Source organism: Typopeltis vanoorti, chromosome 23, assembly GCF_054136105.1.
Source record: "Typopeltis vanoorti isolate ZY-2024b chromosome 23, IOZ_Tvanoo_1.0, whole genome shotgun sequence".
Taxonomy (NCBI): Eukaryota; Metazoa; Arthropoda; class Arachnida; order Uropygi; family Thelyphonidae; genus Typopeltis; species Typopeltis vanoorti.
In genome coordinates this window covers 22,797,924-22,810,407 of record NC_143571.1, presented here as the reverse complement: position 1 = coordinate 22,810,407, position 12,484 = coordinate 22,797,924, and the positions used below count along the sequence as shown (strand labels likewise).

Here is a 12,484-nt window from a genome sequence, read left to right as displayed (position 1 = left end):
AAAAGTCCATAGTTTATTTTGGTTAAACATTACACAAATGAACACTAACGTAAATTATTTTTCCAATTTTATTAGTAAAAATTATAAATATTCTGGAGAAATGATTACAAAGAGTAGTAATCCATAATTTACTTATTTTCTTACTCGTAAAAGCTTATTCAGCAGACTTTCTAAATACGCACGTAGAAATCCACTCCAAAATGTGCAGTGATGAGTTTCTTCACCCGTGTTTACAAGTATGTATGATGATGATAACATCCAAGGTCAGAGACCTTAACCGGGAATGAGATATTAAAAGTATTGCTGATGTCACATGCGTTGTATTTATTTTAAGCGATCTTCAGGTCTCGCCTATTCAAACTACTTCAGTTTCCGTTTCTTGTAAGTCCACTTAATTGAAATTCATGTTGGCATCCCTCTTGAGGCTGTAACTAGTACATTAAAATGCTATTCATTTCAAGTTGTTTTGATATAATTTTCCCGATGCAATGATGTTATTAATATCACAGTGGTTAACACTAAATCTTCGTTTTTAAGTAGAGTATTTGATGTATTTGATGTAAAGTATTTGATGCGAATCAAAGTGACAGTTATTCGCTGCAGATTGAAAAAAAGTGAAGTTAGTAGATGTCACTTTTCAATTATAATTTACAATTATAACGTATGTTGTAATAATGATACCGGGAGAAGTGATACCGGCATGTGCGTATGGGTGATAGATTACATGTCCTGGGAACGAACTGAAACGCAAATAAAGTCATATTACACTTTGCCATTGAAAGGAACCGAGGCAAAAAAGAAACTAAAGAAAAGAAATAAGAAACATATTCCTTATCTCGAGTTATCAGCACTGTAAGGTTTGCGAATGGCTCGAGAAATCTTTCAGCTTATCACAGAAGTTGTGCCATCTTACGTAAAGTTCTAATTCGAGCCAAAGGCGAAACGCGCGGCTCTAATAAAGTGGGTAATCGGAGTCTGTCCTTTATCTGCAATGTCGTGCCTTTCTAATTACCAACTTCCGGCAAACTGTTTTAATTAATGTATAAAGTACTACTTGGAGTTTCATGCTACACAAGTAACAGCTGCTCTGTACAGGAAATCAATGTTTCCTTCCACCTGTTTTATATCATCTTGGATGCCCCGAAGCCAATAAGTAGATCTTTGAACTAATTAATATACGACTTTGACTTCACTAACTATTGAACAAAAACAACTTCCACCAAATGCAATCTTTGTTTTTGCTGCACTACTCAAATATTTATTTACGTTTTCCTTTTCGGTCTATTTTTTTTACTTTTGAAGAAACTTTTTAATGTTCATTTATTGTCCAAACAATTCAAATACTTCTTACAGTTTTATTCTCCGTTTCAGATGGAGAGAGAGAGGTTTGAAATGAGATGTCTTGGGAGTAAGGCATCTTACAACCTCAGACTTCTTGTTCTTCTAATTTCCCACTGGACTCTCTCTCTGAAGCATTTTGATGCCGGTCCATTTTATCTTTCTCCTCTTCACTAAAGCCTTATAATCGTTCATACAAGACCTGATGCATCAATCAACAATAAATGCTAACATTCTGAATTTATGGCATTTATTTAGTTGCATTTTCTGAATATCGACATTTCTAATTTTTACTTTTTTTGTTGCAAAAATCACTTCAGAATTAAATAAAGGCACTCAGCTAAAACATGGATTATTTATTTGATGTTATTTATTCGTCAACAATCTTCAATAATTATTGAAGATTTCTCGTGAATATGTGCAATGTAAGAATAAATATAATTAAGCCTAATTATATTTAGCCTTACGATGCATATTTTCAAGTATGTTTGATCTTGGAGATGATATGGATTAATAAGAATAGTTAGCCATCATTATTTTTCTGGAATTAATTACCGAAAGAAATTAATTATGAAAAAGACTGCTTACAAGAGGGATGTCGTTATATAGCTGTTATCTGAACATAATGTCTTAGATAAATATCACTAAATAATTTTCGATTTCTTGTGTTTCAACCTGATACAAGCTAAGACAGGTTCTACACGTGGTGAACAGAAGGCTTTGCTTCGCAATGCTAGGGCAGAACGTGGCTAATAATTTGGATGCATGATCATCTATAGCAAAGTCATCTTTATATGAGTCTATTAAAGGAGAAAGTCGAATAATATTAAGATAATAAAGAACGTATGCAACGGGAGAGGAATGAACTAAAATCCCAGTATTCTTAGCAACTTGCGAATCATCTGTTAAAAACAGTAATCAGGTAAATAGATGCAATGCAGCGTTAATCGTTATCAAGTATAGAAGAAGATAGCTTACCTTGTCCTAGTCATTTCTACCTGGTTTTGATGTGTCTCTCGTAGGTATGGTCCCTGATGTTGTCTCCATATGATGACACCTAATGTTGACACCACCCATTACATCGCTACCGCATCGGCTATCCTGATTCTTGTTTCCATGGTTCTTCAACGAAATGGATGCGTTCCCCGCCAAACGCACACCGAACAATGGCACGTGACCGCTGCCACAATGTGTAGCCAGTAGGAAGGCCAGCCGTGTCTTTTGTGTGTAGAACAAGAGTCGCGGAAGAGATTGCTCCTTGATCACTACCCTAGAACGAAAGGCAAATGCTGCCATCTGTACCGTTGTCAGCTGTCATGTACGTTTTAGCCTTGGGGGGGTTGTTCACAACGTAACCTGGGACTAAACGCTCGGCCTGTCACTGGTAGGTGGCAACGGTTTCCAGTTACGTTTTTTTTTCTCTTTCACTCTTTCCGTGATTATCATCTGGTGGCAGGTGTTTGCCAGAGAAGTAACACTAAACACTCGAACACACACACAGTACGGTATCAGAGGACGTGGATGAGTCTGCGATCTAACGCCATACTTACAAAACACCCTTGCATACACCAGCACATAACACAAGTCCGCCGTCGTACATTACCGCCTCGGCTTCTACGAATGTGTGGTGTCGGTATGCGCGTTCCGGGTAAAATTCTGCGCGTTGAGAAGCAGCAGATTTCCCCTTCTGCATGAGGCTGCCCGGGAAAAAAGAAGGCTTGGTTTGACGTGTCTTCGAGCTCTTCCTGCAACGCAATGATGTTAGCAAACGGAAGGAAAGGTTCGTACCGCCCTGGCAGTAGCAAGATGGAGATCTAGCACAGCCACACTCACAGCTGCACTGGCTTCGATTTTAGGTCTCACGTCGACCAACGTGGCTGCCATTGATTGCCCGTCTCTCTCTCTCTCTCTCTCTCTCTCGCACTGACTCGCTCTACCGACTCTGCCCTTTCCAGCTGTACAGAGATGAATGGACGGCTGCCCGCCGCGAAATACGACGCAGACCTCCAGGCTTTCGCGCAGTCAAACAACACTCTCCAAGAAAACGATACGCTAAGCAAAAACTCTTTAAGAAATGAAAAACATACGATAGATTGTTTGGCGATTAAATATCGCAAGGGAAACACTTAATTACAGAACAGAATTCCAGATAAGATAGTTTTATTAAGGTAATTTGTAGTGTTTGTAATGCGAACTTGTGGAGATCCCCATTGAATTCTACGTATATATATATATATATATATATATATATATATATATATATATATATATATATATATATATATATATATATATATATATATATATATATATATATATATATATATATATATATATATACACACACAGTGACTTGCCAGATTAGATCGCGCCCTGAGGCAAACAATTAAATATCGCCCCTGATGGATTATAAGACAAATATATAAGAACATCTCCAATTGTTATTTTGTTATTATTTTTATTATTATTATTACGTGACACCTCCAGGGAGTCTACAGACTCATCGAGGGAAGAGAAACATTAATGCAAAACAATTACATAATAATATTAAGTAATATTATAAGCGCTTATAAATTTAAATTATAAGCTATGTCCGACTCTGTCGATATAGTTGCTAGCCCAACCAATCTTTCTTGGGTCATTGCTGTTCGCAATTTTTTTAATTTATTTTTTATTTTTTTATTTTTTAATTTATAGCTTGGAAAAACTTCTTTCAGCAATTGCAACGCTAACAGGAATTGTTAACAACCTCCTTAGGGAGGCGGTTGAGTTGGGATAAATTTCTACAAGATTTTGGTTATATGTATGTATACATATGATAAAATTTGGTGAGGAGACCACTTTTCTCTTGTATTATTTTTGAGAGAATTTTTAATTCTTCAAATAAATCTGTTGCATCTACATCAGATGTTGTAAAATATATTGTTGCCCTAATACGGCGCCTACCGCAATATGGCTGAACGAGCGCCCTTGAGTAAGCGGCGCTGTTCTCGTAAAAGATTATTATGATAGTTAAATGCATGATGCATGAATATTTCATATAACAGAAAATGGTTTCGTTGATTATTAAATGTATTTTATGATTTTTGCGTATTTTTTTTAAAAATAGTTTTTATCACAGTTTATGCGTTGGGATGTCAGAGTTGTTTATATATTTCTGTAATAATCTTTTTCGTTTCCGTCACTTTTCCAAGAAAAACATGTTTTCTCGTGGTTGCTCTTGACAATAACTAAAAAAAGTAAAAAGATATTTGGAAATGTTATTTGAATTTTATCTTGGTGTCAGAAAGTCTGCGAGATTATCCTCGTGTCCACCATATAAGACAGCAATTTTATTTCCATTTAATAAAAGATAATAAAACGACAATTGAAATACGGTCTACAACATTCGTGATTCGTCAAGAACGTTGAGACTTCTTGGAAATTACTTTCGCCTTCCTCATTGCAGGATTAGGTTTACGATGTGGTGGTATCCACCCGAGGAAAGTTAGAGGATTTAAATCTGCTAGTTTTCTTTCAAAACCATCGATCGCTAACAATGCTCTTGCTGTTCATATGAAGAGCAATAAGTTTTTCATTTTTCACTTGACTATATTGAGAGTATTAATTCTTTTCATTTTTTCAGTGGTTAAGCACGTTTTATGTGTTTTAATTGCAACATAACATTAAAAATTCAGAGTTTTAATTATAGAATTATTGTATTGTATTTAATTTTATTTAAATAAATAAAATTAAAATAAAATTTTAATTTTATTTGTTTAAATATTTAAATATTGAACTAATAATCCTTCATTATTTATATACACCTTTATTTTTTGTTTATTAATTTAATTGAAATAGATGTAAAGTCCATATGCTGTTAATACTGTTTGGTTATGTTGACAGTAAATGCAAATTTGATCGACTATTCGTATAAATGCTTTTAAATCAATTATTAATAAAAGAAGGTTTTTAAATCAGATAATATTTGAAAAATCCGTAATAATACTGAAAGCGATTTTAAATTACATTTCAAGTTTCATTTAATTCTGTATTCAGAAATTGATCAAAACTTAGTGATATGCAAATATCTCAAAGTGCAATTACTCTTGTCTGGAGAGTTCCTCAAGACGTCCGGTGGTCATATTTCTGGTACCATCGCAGATGTAAATTATACCCACTTTCACATGATTAGGGTATCGTGTGCGATGTCTTAAATATTACGTTACGTTGTGACTACACTCTGCGGGGTTGTACTAAGCACTGGGTTCCTCTGCTTATTCATCATTCGTACCCTACTTAACCTTCCAGGGAACTGAAAGAGCTCATGACCTTGTCACGCTGCATATCAAGTGTCGCACGCGATAACGAAATTAACAAGAATATCAGAGTTTGCGGTGATAGGTCATCATTAGTGATCGTTCCTCACATATGACAATCATTACATCCCCACTTTGTTTCGAAACAAAGGAAGTTTTAGGTTTGCATAATTAAAATGAGCAAGAGAGAAAAGTGAAAGTTGATTTGCAGCTTTAAAACTTGAAAAAGCTTAAATTAGGATTTCCCAATATTTCTCATCGTATGGTTTTTCTCATAAGTAGATGGAGAGTGCGTTTATGCAATTCCCCCTTCTTCTATCACCCCGACATGTTGGTTAATATAAGCAACTTTTCGGGTATGAGTGCTAGAAAAGACATCCCAGTCTCAATTGCATTCTTTTAAAACGACTGGAATGGCGCATTTTGATGTTCGAGCCCATAAAAGAAAGGTTTCATGATCTATAGCAGTGAATGGTCCGTGGACATCACTGGGAAGGTGTAATGAAAGAAGAAGAGATAAAACAGGTTCGGTGGGTTTGCAGTTGGGCAGTAACTGATGTTGGACTGTTGGACACCAAAATGTTTAGAGACTGGAAAACTACAAAGATGGTGTATTCTTGTCAGAAAAGATAAGCAAATGCTAAGTGACAGAGCTCTGATCTTGTCTGTTAAAGGATATCATCAGAGGTAAGAGAAGTAAACTTAGATATTTTTTGGTTGGGGAAGAGAGCAATGTGTTTAAGAGGTATTGAAGGTTACTAGGTTATCCTTGCACTACTGGAAAAATGTTTAAACCACTATTTCTGGACGATCTTGAAGCTAAATATTTTAGCAGTACATGATCGATTACATGAACTAGAGGTAATGGAATGCACAATCATCGGCGACACTATGGATAGGATTTGAGGTCAGCAAAAGGTCATTTATTTATTAAAGAAAGTAGACGATAAAACTGAATCAAGTGAAACTTCAAGATTTTTAGAGAAATCCGAATAGAGAGAGAGAGTGAGTCGTTCGTTTGCCATGACATAGCGAACGGCCAGAGATAAAAACTGGCTGTCCATTTTTCCCTCTGGATATTTGGACTCAGTGATCCTTACCGCAATCTGATTACTTTGTCCACTCTTCAGATCCTAACACACGTTCTAACTGAACATTGAAACTGTCCATGCTGTGTGCTACTGTTCGTATTTTTAACAGGGTTAACAGAAAGCGAGGAATGATGGTTGCTAGCTTACTGGAGCAGTGATCATGGAAGTACCTGCTGAACCATTGCATCTATGAGACGAATTGGGAATTTTAAGGAGGTTTTAGATACACTACTACCCCTAACACGAAAGAATGAGCAGATTTGGGATTGGGGCTTATAGATTATTATAAACCTATATAAACTTCCTCCGATCGAAAACAGTAACTATTATAAATAGCTACTGTTTTCGATCGGAGGAAGCTATCGATCTGATATACTCGTAGTTATGCCAGCGTTCACAAATACCACATAAATTAATAAATAAAAATAAATCCGAATGCAATATATTAATCAACGGCTAAGGTGGTATAGTTTCGGATTACTGCTGAAGCAACCAAAGCTATGAGGCAAAAATGAACTACTTTGGGCAAACCATTGGTCTAACCAATGGACAAATCTGTTTTTGCTTCTGAGCTTGACAGGCTACAAGTTTCAGAGGAAAATAACATTCAAGCCTTCTGCGCAAGAATTAGGGTTTATTTTTCCAAGATTTATTATTCTTTCCACGAAAGATAACCAGAGTTATCAAAAATAAAATTTCCCGGATGAAAATATCATATCCACAAGAAAGTGAATAATGAATTATATAATGAGGGAAAGGGCGATAAACAGGCAGGTTGGGTATTCATCGTAAGGAAAGGCAGTAATAATAAAAAAATACCAGGAAGCTACGTTTTGATTCTAGCTGCTTAGTATTCATAAAAATTATAATTTCTAAGTATTATGGTTACAGTGAGAGAGAGAGAGAGAGAGAGAGAGAGACGAATCTTCCAATTTATCTTAAATTTAAATAAGAAGTTGAATGTTTTGATTGTATGTATAATCTTAATAAGGTACACTTCCTGATAATCAACCAACCAACACTTACCTAACGAATAATTGGCATTAAGTGAAGAATGAATATGACGTAGAATTATTTTCTAAAACTTGTCTTGAACTGTTATCAAGTGCAGGTTGGAAAAGGTTGTGAACTAGTGCTGAGTAATTTTCACTTGCATTTGTGCTCATGTTATTTGCTTTGTTCTAATTTTTTACTAACTTTTAATTACATTCGACTGCGGAGGAAAGAGTCGAACATCACAGTGGCTTTATTAATTACATGCAATCAGCTTTTAGTGTGATATTTAGGACATTTGCGATCTGAATAAAACCCGTAAAGAAAACTGAGAGGTTCTAATATGACATTATTTAGCCCACTTGGTGAAACAGCTGAAAATAAATAACTATTTGAACTCATCAATACACTATACTCATGTAATGAGAAAAAGAAAAAAACTGAAGTGCTACTGAAGACTCGTCGTGGCCTTTGATGTCTTAATGTTAATCCAGAACTATTGAAATGATTACCTCTTTAAGTAAATGGAAAGCACAGAGCTAAAAAAAGATAGTCTTGTTTGAATTACCTAAAAATAAGATCGGTGAATTTAGGTTAATCTTTCAAATATAAGATATTATCCCATTTCGTATTCCATGGCAACTGATCCAATTTTCAATTGTTACAGATCCACGGATCTTCGGAATGTAACTTGAATTGAATAGAACAAATACAATTCCTATTGCTAAAAACATTACATGACGCATTTCGATTTAACAAATGTTCAAGATGGCTGCCCTCTCGTTTGGGTATGGAAATGTGTAACTTTACGAAAAAAAAAAATACCATAATTTACCCTTCTTGCAGCATCGAAAAATTCTCCAAATTAGTTCATTTGTCAGTCTTATGCTTATATTCCATTTTTTAAGCGGCTACCAGTGGCGGCTCGTACATAAGCACTACGACACTGCAGCACCCCCAAGGAAAAAATGAAAAAATTAAATTTTGTTTGTGTTTGTAAATAATAACAATGCTTACAACATTATGTAAATGCAATACAACATGTTAAAGGTTACAGCTTATGTTTCGCCATTGATTGAATAGTTAATAATTGGAATTGTTCGATTAAAGTTTTAGATTGCACTGCGATCTAACGCAGTGTTGGAATTATCACGTTGGACCAATTGCAGCTGGTCTCGCCGATATTCGTTTGCGTTTCTCATTGACGTTACAAGTGATTCCGACACTGCTCGTTTGGTCAGTGTATCGTATGCTTGCGCGCGTTATTTCTGTGAGATACGAAACTTTTATTATCGGTGTTTGTTTGTGGTGAGGATGAAATATTTTTAATAAAGCAATTTTTTAATATGTAAATTTATTTATTAATAAATTGGTTACTGATTAGGAAAAAAATAATTTTTTAATTTTTAATTTTTTTTTATTTTATTTTGTATATGCAGCATCCCCACTTGAAATTTTCACCGGCCGCCACTGGCGGCTACACATCGCAGTTCAACACATTGATATTCAACTATCATTATCTGCGGACCACCACTGTTCCATCATTCAGAGAACTGCCAATCAAGTACAGCAGCGGGGGAGGAGGCTGTCCTGTTGTGTTATAACAAAGGAGGCAGGCAGTTACCCTTAAAAAACTCCAGCGTAAAATCTCAGTTTTCAAATGTGTAGTTTCAAATATTCATAGAATATTTGTAACATAGAATGACCTCACAAATACATATACGACCTTGAAGTATTGAGATAACGTCAGCTGACACTTGTTATTTACAATATCTAAATAAGAATCCAGTTAAGAGAAAGACAGCATGAAATCGATGATGACTATATAAACATGAATCTTTTATTTTAATTTTATAAATACGGAATAAAAATAGTTGATCTCCTACCTATGTGCTTTCACAAATCCATATTGGGCAATGGAGAGTGAGAGAAAGATGGATAGATGAGAGAAGAAACTGCTCTACTGTCCATGAGTAAACTCGGAGTTTCTTTTTCGTCTTCATTGATGCTCAAAAAAGAAAACGGGGAAAAAACAAAAAATACTTCAAAGTTTCGAAACTTCTTGGAAACTGCCACATGTAGAGTCACACACATGACACGTGACTAGCGTTTAAACAGAATCTTCGTATTTGTGTATTCTCATTCTCTGACTTGCTTTTACATCTCAGGATCGGCAATGTATTTGAACTAAGGAGTTTCTGAAATGACAAAAAGAAAATCCTTTAGAATGATCTAAACAAATTATGGTATAAGAAATAAAGTACAACATTATTCTAAAAATAGAATCGATTTCCATATTTCTTGCATATGATTTTGATGATGGAGCAGAAAATGTGCAAATCTCAAGCGGTAGCACATAGATTATCATCTAATGTAAAACGTGTAGGGATGTGATTGTTAAGTAATCATCTTTAAGCTAACGAGAGAATCCTTTTTGTATTGTCCAGATTTGATACGAATATTTAAGATCAAAATTTCCATTGTAAAATCACAATTTCGTAGATTTTCAAAAATACATGAATACGTTTTTTTTTTTTCATTCCAAACAATGAGCTATGTGTGTTCTATGAAGTAAAACGACAGAAAAGAAGCCTAGAAAAAATAACTAAAGAATGCCTATTCAAGACGTAAACTCCAACAAGACTATTTACTCACAGACATGAAGTGTGTTGGGAGGAGGGTAAAGGAGTTTGTATTCCATTGTAGTCCAGTAGGCTGCGACACTTTATAGGCACCATGATACTCTTTAATACTCGCCTATTTCTTTTTATCGGAAATTTATGATTTAGACAATTGTAATTGATCTTACAAAATGTGTATGACCTGTACATCGCAAAATAATTGCGACTATCTAGCTCACAATTATAATTTGAATTTTATTATTTTTATCTGCTTTTCTTCATTTCAACATTATGATAAAACAAGCTTCTATAATTCTATAAAAGCAGTTTAGCGCCCCTGCTAAAAATTTACTGCATTCATTTGCAGTTGGAAACTACGTAGATCAGTGGACTCATTTTCTGAATCCACAAGCCAAGGAACGAAAAATTGTAGTATATTTTTCTAAACTTTTTATTCAAATGCTATATTTATATTAAAAAAATTAATAATATTTTTCAATCATTTAAAAAAATTATTTTAAGTTTTAAATATATATAAAATAAACAAATTATTATAATTAAATACTGTTTAAATTTTATTTCGTTTTTCCTACACCTTTTTATTTTTAACCATTTATTTATATAAAAGGTAGCATTGTTTAAAAATTGCGGATTTTCTCTTTCTTTTCAGAGAAGTTCGTCTTAACGTCTTAAACTTAAATAAGGAGTTTGTGCATTGACGAGTTTGTGAAAATAATTAAATAATTATTTGTTCAGCTTTTGCTAGTGATGGATTATTGACTCGGACGTGCTTTTTTTGTGAGTTGTTAGTAGCGAGATAGTGATTGATCTTCACCACAGTATTCTTTCAGTTTTATGCAAGGTAAGATTTTATTTCACTGAAATTTTCTCAGGCCCTCTCCTGTGTCCGGCAGTAGTCTTCCGCCTTCAAAAAGGAGATTTCCACTGTCGGTCTATACTTGGTGGTAGGAAGGGACAAGGCAGGTCCTGTTCCACGCGAAACGCCCACCAAGCTACAGATTAAGCTTAACCATGAACACCCCCATATGATGACCTAAAGTTTAAGGAACTCCTTGCAGTTTTCAAACATGTTGGAAATCTACTTCATACCAAATGGCCGAGTAGAGTAGAGATCCACCAGATTACTGAAGTCGAATCAGAGGATTACCAACCCCCTGACCCTCTCCCCAGCACTTTTCAAGACAACACCAGGGAGATTATGTCGACAGTTAACGGCCAGCTGCTAGTGAACTCAGATGACCCTACAGACTATAAGGTGGTCAGCAGAAAGAAGCGTAAGAAGGAGTCTCCAGCTACAGAGGCTCAGCCCAAATAGGATAGCACCGATAGACACATCGGCACAGCCCGTAGAAAGAGCAGCTTCAATGAACACAGCGGCACATCCTAAAGAAAGAGTTCCACCGGTGATTCTAAGATCTAAAGACAAATGGTCGACAGTAGCGAAGGTGATGAAGAACGCCGAAATCAAGTTCACCCCTGCTAAAAGCTCCGATCATGGTGTCCGCATTCAACCAGAAGGAGCGTCAGACCACCGTCGGCTTACTAAATTTATGGACGAGCTGAAAATTCCATACCACACATTTCAGCTAAAAAGCGAGAAGAACTTAAAGGTAGTCATCAAAGATCTAGTGGAAACAATAACATCAGAGGAGATAGCCGCTGACCTTAAAACACAAGGATTAGATCCGATAAAGATCTCGCGAATGTACCGAGCAGACAAACGCCCCATGCCTCTGGTCTTGGTTGAAATCACTAAAGATCAGAGAGAGATCTACGACCCCAAGATCGTTTGTAATCTAGTAATCAAGACTGAACCACTTAGAAGGAAATCATCTGCCGGACAATGTCACCGCTGTCAAAAATATGGGCATGCGCAGAAACTTTGTAGAGCCGAGTACAGATATGTCAAATGCGGAGATAAACACCCCATTCACGCATGTTCTAAACCACGCAATTCTCCTGCTAAGTGCGCAGATTGTGGCGGCCGGCATCCAGTGAACTACAAAGGCTGCACATTCCACCCAGCTGACCTTCTGAAAGCTACAGAATCAGGATCTTCAAAATCACAAAAATGTACAACACCTCCTGCAGCAGGGAACCCTTTGCAGACTATAACTCAAAG

The 12,484-nt window shown here is 35.6% G+C and overlaps 1 protein-coding gene across 8 annotated transcripts in view; it reads right to left on the bottom strand.

The window, feature by feature from the left end:
* LOC150093683 (beta-1,3-galactosyltransferase 1-like) overlaps positions 1-12,484 on the bottom strand; it is a 204,767-nt gene that overhangs the window by 92,559 nt on the left and 99,724 nt on the right. For 4 of the 8 annotated variants that reach the window (XM_090412787.1, XM_090412786.1, XM_090412792.1 and 1 more), the window contains exon 2: positions 9,607-9,918. The gene's annotated coding sequence lies outside the window, so the exon portion shown is untranslated. Of the gene's footprint in view, positions 1-2,316; positions 3,265-9,606; positions 9,919-12,484 lie in introns of those variants that run through there. The other 4 variants (XM_090412785.1, XM_090412790.1, XM_090412791.1 and 1 more) reach the window with 1 other exon arrangement.